This window comes from Rhinolophus ferrumequinum, chromosome 3 (genome assembly GCF_004115265.2).
Source record: "Rhinolophus ferrumequinum isolate MPI-CBG mRhiFer1 chromosome 3, mRhiFer1_v1.p, whole genome shotgun sequence".
NCBI lineage: Eukaryota > Metazoa > Chordata > Mammalia > Chiroptera > Rhinolophidae > Rhinolophus > Rhinolophus ferrumequinum.
In genome coordinates this window covers 70,610,089-70,617,383 of record NC_046286.1, presented here as the reverse complement: position 1 = coordinate 70,617,383, position 7,295 = coordinate 70,610,089, and the positions used below count along the sequence as shown (strand labels likewise).

Below are 7,295 nucleotides of genomic sequence, written 5' to 3'. Positions count from 1 at the left end.
CAAGAATTATAATTTCTGACTGATGTTGCAGACCTCAGCGAGGCTTAAGAGAGGGCTCGGATTTTCTAGAAATAAACTGGTAGGTCATGAATGTAGTTAAGCACTGTTGGAAAGGATAAACATTCATATTCAGTTTAGCTCACTGGTGTATCAAAGAGAATCAGTAGCAGAAGCTGTCTGAAAGTCATAGGGTCTAACTAATTCTGTTCTTTAATTAGGACGTGTCAGGATTTTCTCTGAGCCTTATACTGTATCACTATTTTCTTTTCTTTTTTTCCCCACCCACCTCTCCCCCACTCTGGTTCAAGCTATTGTTTCGCAGTCTAATTGTGCAGGACACAGCTCCCTGATCCATGCTGGTATTATGAGCTTTGCATCTTCCCCAGCTGAGGCAGTGAGGTCGCCAGTCGTCAGTTGGCCACTCACAGCAGTGTATCACTATTTTCAATGATATCTTGGCAAGTGCTGGGAAGGAGGGCAATACATAGACAGGAAAACATTTCAACATACATTTGTTTCTAAATTGAAGGCAAAGAGTTGAATATAATGACAAGGCTTCACTCATCCTCCAGCTCCACTTTACATTAGAATATTTATGCAAGGGTATGCTTAGATCAGTGTGAGTATAATTTATAATCAACAGGTTGAAACTGGATATGTAAGTGTGTGGGGTGGTACTTGCTCAAATCAAAACAGGTATTTCACAGAAACTGATGAGAAGGCTTTATTTTAACCTCCTTTTAATTCAAAATAAAAGCAGGAAAGAAAGTTTCTTGATCTCATATATTTCTGCTGGATGCTAAAAAATGTGACCTTTTGTAACTTAAAAAATAGCATAATGTTCTAGTGAATGTGTTTAGATTACAGAATGGAGTTTTAGAATGTTATTGATGTATCTATATTTACCATTAGTCACAACATTTTTAAACATTTATTGCTTTTCCCTTTGGTACCATTATGTGTCCTGTTGATAGTGATGTTTTATAGAAACTATATTTGATTTCCATTGTTTTATAACTTGCAACATTTATTGACTAATATTCATTAGATTTTTACATAATCCAATCAACTGTCCAGCTAAAATATTATGATTTGAAGGTAAGTTGTAACTGTGAACTTTCTTTCAAAAGGCCTTTGCACATGTCATAATTTCTGCTACTTCTTTAGTAACAAACTTTTTGAGAAGCCCTTTCTGAATACTGGAGGCAGGGAGGACTGTGTGATTTACTTTTCCAGGTAACGCATGCACATCAGTGACAATTTGGGATTGGTTAGTGGCTGAAATTCAGCCAAGGTTATGGATCAGGGGCACTGGTTCTTCTCTATTTAGATAGATCTCTGTGCTGATTGGGCTTCCCTACGTTATGATGGTTGGATTCTGAGGGTGAGGGCCCAATAGACGGGAAGTGGACGCTGCCAGTTTCCTAAGGTTTGGCATAGTGTCACTTCTGCCAGATTCTCCTATAAGATGTTTTACAGCACCATGAATCTTCCCTTTCACAGCTTGTCACTACACAGATATTTGCATGATTTTTAAACTTTTCTGTATCTCCATTAGATTATAAGTGTCACACGGGTAGAGAATCTTTGATTTTTCTCACTACTATGTTTCCAACATTTAAGTCAATGACTAGCATATAAAAATGATCAATAATATTTTTATAAAGCGATAGTTTGCTCATTTACTTGGGCGAGAAGCCATGCTTGTGTAGTGTAAAATTAATATTCGATTCTGACTTTTGATTGAATAAACTAATTCACTTTCTTAATTAGAAAAACATTTTTAGTTTCTCCAGGTTGAATGGACCATTTCATTTAAAATTTTCTATACATACTGAATTTTGCTTTCTGGGAGGATTTATGTTTCTTAGTCTTCGAAAATGTAGTTAAGAGAGCTTGCAGTCATATTTTACATTAATTAAGACTGAATTGATAATGGGAATGCAAACATAATTATTATGTAAAACTTTAAAAATTTAAAAGTAGTTTCCCTATATTATTATAGTATTTGCAACCAATCATATTTTAGACCAGTGGTTTTCAACTTGGCTGTACATTGGAAAAGTCTGGGAGCTTTAAAACGTACTGGTGCGTGGGTCCCACCCCCAGAGATTCTGATTTAATTGGTCTGGAATACAGTCTGGAAATTTGTATTCTAAAAGCTCTGTAAATGATTATAATGTTAACTCAAAGATGAGAATCACTGCTTTAACCAGTTATTTTCAACCTGCCTTCTTGGGAATTAATGTAGCTTAGCTATTTGTATTTTTAAAAAAACCCAAATGATACAAATTTGGAGTGACAGCTGAGAATCAGTATTATTTGCCTTTTACATTTATTTTACATCAACTTATTCTTCACTTTATATCTTTTGGAGTACATATTTGCCCAGTAATATACAGATGCTTAAAAACACATCTACCTATTTCTTGTCACATATTTTACATGTCATATTATTAATATTTGATGGTTAATATAAGTTTAGCACCCATTGTATATATGAAATATGAATGAAGCCATTAAATACACTCTTAAAATAATTTATTTCTTCTGTCTGAAAATGTATGAATACTTTGCTATGCATTGATGCAAAACATGTAGAATAGTTGTTGAGATCACAACTTTATTTTTTAAAGAATTCAGTAACAATTTTAATGGATTTGAATTTTATTCATTATATAATCATATTTGAAAAATAATAATACCTACATGTACAAGAGCTCTAGTATTCAATCTACAGGAAATGCTTGGGGCCCCTAGTACCTACAGATCTACCTGGTAACTCCGTGGTTCCGAATTGGGAATCACTGTTGTAGGATTCTGACATTGTCCTACATCACTCATTATTGTTACCCTAGGAAACTTCATGTGAGAAATTTCTTACAGAGCCAAGTGGGTGGAAAAGGATTGCTTCCCAGAAGTTTTATTTGCCTGGTTCAGAGATTGAGATATTTGAGGACTGAGTCAACTAGTGGGAATAGTTACACAAAGTAAATAATTGCATACACAATGTAATTCAAAACAGCAAATGTCCCAAGAGATGAGAAGTACATGCTACCATATTCTCAAGGACTGAGCCTGAAAGCACGGTATCACTGCCAGTGTACCGTGCTGTTCAAGCAGTCACTGGGCCCAGATTCAGGGAGGAAGGATGTAGACTCCACTTTTCAATGGGAGGACTGTAAAAAAATTGGGGCTATTTTAAAAATTGCTACAGGAGCATAATGAAAATGTATTTATTTACTCCCTTTTCTTACAAATATGGTGAACTAGGTATCCAGATCCAGCCTCTTACTCAATATAACTACAAATTTGGGTATCATAAAAAGGACATCTAAAATGCATCAGATTGCTGGTAAGAAACAAAGGAAATATCAGGCCAAAGATTAAATGAAAGTGCATACTGAGTAAATTTGGGTTTCATAGGTCTCAGGAGATAGGACATAAAAACACAAGGTAAGTAGTCAAATAAGAAACTTCCTATAAAGCTGCAGGCACAAAAGACTTCACCCTTGGTACAAAGGCAAACTAGAAATAACTAACCACCCCAAGAAACACCAAAGAAAATTGCTCTGTAATGAATGTTGGTGATGATTGGAGATGTAAAAAAATTGCCCTGAGAATTAGCAAAAATAAGCTGGTTTTAATCCATATTTGCAGGCTGAATTTCTAGTATTGCCGTGACCCTAAAATGTTCTTAACACTTTAGTGACTATTTAAATTATAGAATAGTCATACAATACAGTATTATGCAGCAATTAAACCAACTCAACCACACAACAAAAGGCGAATTGAGACAAAGAAGCCAGACACAACATTGTACGTAGTCTGTAATACATGAGTTTCAACAATAAGTAAAACTAAAATATATTGTTTAGGGATGCATAATTAGGAGAGAAAACTGGAAAGAAAGCAGTAGGTGAAGCCCATCAAAATGTGAATGGTCTTTATTTCTAGCCAGGGGGGAGAAGGTTTAAATCCGTAAAGACATATTGAAAAAATTACAGTATCAACATGACATTTTAATTCACTATTCTCAGTAATTAATAAAACAAAAGATGAGAGGAATACAATTACCTAGTTTAATCAGAGAATTTAGAAAGTTTTCTGGATAAGGAAATTCAGTATCTACAAATCAGTCACATTTCTGTACATGAGAAAACAGGTGATTATAATACAAAATGCAAAAATAATAAGGTGGTGATGATTAAAAAGGAGTTATGCATGTTCTTTATAGATAAAAAAGAGTGTTCTGAAAACAGAGACAAAGTGCCAAATAATGGATGGATGGATATTCATTGATTAATAGTCACAGTGTTATATTAGTAAATCCAAGCAATTCTAATAAAAATCTTAACAGGCTTCTAAGTAAGTGTGTATATGTTTGTGTGTATGTGTATGTAATTTGACAAATTTATTTGAAAATTGATGTGAATGAGCAAAGGGTAAAGAACAAGCAATTAATTAGGAAGTAGAACAAAGTGGGGAGACCGCCTTTTTGTACATCAAGAATTATTTTCCATGCGATGTATAGATGATGTAATACAGAATTGTACACCTGAAATCTATGTAACTAATCTATGTAACAATTGTTACCCCAATAAACTTTAATTTTAAACAAATAATAATTACTTTATTGCTGCAGTAATTAATACATTGGGTTAATGGTGAAAGAATAAATTAATGAAATGAGAAAAGAACATAGAAGCACATCTACAGAAATTGTAACGTGATTTATGCAAATTAGTGGAAAAACGTTTTTGACTAAATGAAGTTAGGATACATAGTTATCTACACAGAATAAAAATGAAGGGAAATCCTACCTCTTTTCATGACAAAAGTCAATTCCAGTTGTCTTAAGAATCTGTATGGAAATCAAATTACAAATTTTTATAAAACCACACGGGAGAATTTTTTTAAGCCGTCTAGGTAAAGAAAGTTTTCTTACACACACACACACACACACACACACACACACACTCACACTCACACACACACCAGAGACCATGTAAGGAAACGGTTGATAGCTGCAAGCCAAGGAATGCCAAAGATTGCCAGCAAAGCACTGAGAACTAGGAAGAGGCAAGGAAGAATTCCCCTCATTTCAGAGGGAGCATGGTTCTGTCAAAAGCTTGATTTTGGTGCTCGCTTCCGCAGCACATATACTAAAATTGGAACGATACAGAGAAGATTAGCATGGCCCCTGTACAAGGATGACACGCAAATTCGTGAAGCGTTCCATTTAAAAAAAAAAAAAAAAGCTTGATTTTGGACTTTCACCTTCCAGAGCTTTGACACAAATTTCAGTTGTTTTAAGCCATCCATTTTGTGGTGTTTTGTAATGGCAGCCCTAGGAAACTAATACATAGGCAAATTGCTTATTGTATTGTTGCAGAAAGACGTGTCGCTGGCCTCTCCAGAATATAAGGATCGTCAGTAATTTATGTTCATTTTTCTTGGGGCTGAAGAGAAAGAAAGACAACTGTAGTTTTGACAGCCTTTAGAGTGTAATAGATGCAATGGCAATGTGTGTGTGCTTTTCTTTAAGTTAACTTTAAATTTATTTTGAATAGGTAATATATTTAGATTATCCTAGGTGGGCCTGACTTTATCAGGAGGGTCCTTTAAAGAACGTGAAATTTCAGAGAGATGTTTACTTCCTGGCCTGAAAGAAATCGTGTAGACATATTGTGATCTGCCTATGGAGGAGAGTGGCTAGTAGCTAACAGCTAGCAAAAAAATAAATAAATAAAAAATAAATAAATTAAAAAAATAATAATAATAACAATAATAAATGGGGATCTCAGCTCTGCAATTAGAAATAAGCAAAATCTGCCAATAATTGTGTGAGCTTGGAAGAGGACTGCAAGCTCCAGAAGGAGCTCAGCCAGCCAGCACTTGGATACCAGTCATGTGAGACTCTGAGCTTAGGAGCCAACTAAACCACGTCTGTACTCCTGATCCATGGAAAATGTGCGATAATGTGTATTGTTTCCACCTGCTAAATCTGTGTTAATTTCTTACATAAGCAATAGAAAACTAATACAGTGAACTATTAAGTATAGAATGAAGACAAAACAACTTGAGTCATTTGGATTTAAAAATATAGTCAGTTTTATAAAATTTGAGGAAGGAAAATTATATGATTAACTAATTGGGATGTAGTTGGAAGAAAGGTAGAAGGGAGAGTAAAAAGAATAATCTTATTTTTAAGTCAAGGAGTCATTTAAAACCATAATAGAAAATTGTGGCTGAAACATAATGATTCAAAATTCTTAGTGTTTTCATAACATTATCCTTTACAGAAGCAAGAGTTTGGGGAGCTAGAACTTTTATGGTTCCCAGGCATTAATAGATCCTGTATATTGATTTTTTTCTAAGTATACTTTATCTATCTATCTATCTATCTATCTATCTATCTATCTATCTATCTATCTATCTTCATCTATGTATATAGATCTGAAATAAGGTTCACAGGACCTAGCTTTACAGCACAGACAATTTTGTGGCAGTGAGATTTTATGTACTTATTAGGTTGTTTTACTTTTGTATTGCTTGTTATTTTTAATGATAAGCATACATTAGATTTTATAAGATAATTATTCTAAAATTAAATATGTTAAATGTAAAGAGAATGAAGATAATGGAAAGGAAATAACATTGGGAATATTATATGAACCCATTTTCCAGATGAAAAAATTGAGTATCAGTAGGATTAAGTTACATGCCTAAAATCACATGGCAGTAAGTGGCCAAAGATCTGACATCAGAATTCATGCTTTATTATAACATGTTAACGCAGAATATGAAATAAGCAAGATAGATGAACAGATGCTCTTCACACTAAAAGAAGATCCAGGACGATGCCAACTGCTGATCTCTCTCACAAAAGTTCCTTTTGAACATTAATTATGTTTCATCAGATGATCTCGCAGGTGTGACATAAATAATAATGCTTTTTAAGGGCAGTAGTAATTTCTGACTCATATACTGGCCAAATTTAAATCTAAGCTCTCTTCCTACATTTTTGATAATTATTCCTTTGATTTATTTTTCCATAATGGTGATGTAAATATACTATACCAAACAGATATTTTAAGAATTTAGGCCTGTTAAGACAAATAATTCATTTAATTTTGAACTGAAAATATTTTATTTTTCTCTTTGGTGTTATAATATCAAATCAGGTAATATATAATCTCTTGGTCATATCCACTGATTCAACAAATACATACTCAAGACGTTGTGTCATCTACTGTGCTGGAGTCTGGGAAGGCAGTGGTAAACAAATACAT

General features: G+C 33.8%; 1 non-coding gene across 1 annotated transcript; it reads left to right on the top strand.

Moving 5' to 3' along the window:
* The first annotated feature begins 5,141 nt into the window (after nucleotides 1-5,141).
* Nucleotides 5,142-5,248, top strand: LOC117020942 (U6 spliceosomal RNA). The gene has a single exon (XR_004422767.1). It is a non-coding gene; the product is annotated as a U6 spliceosomal RNA (small nuclear RNA).
* Nucleotides 5,249-7,295: the final 2,047 nt, after the last annotated feature.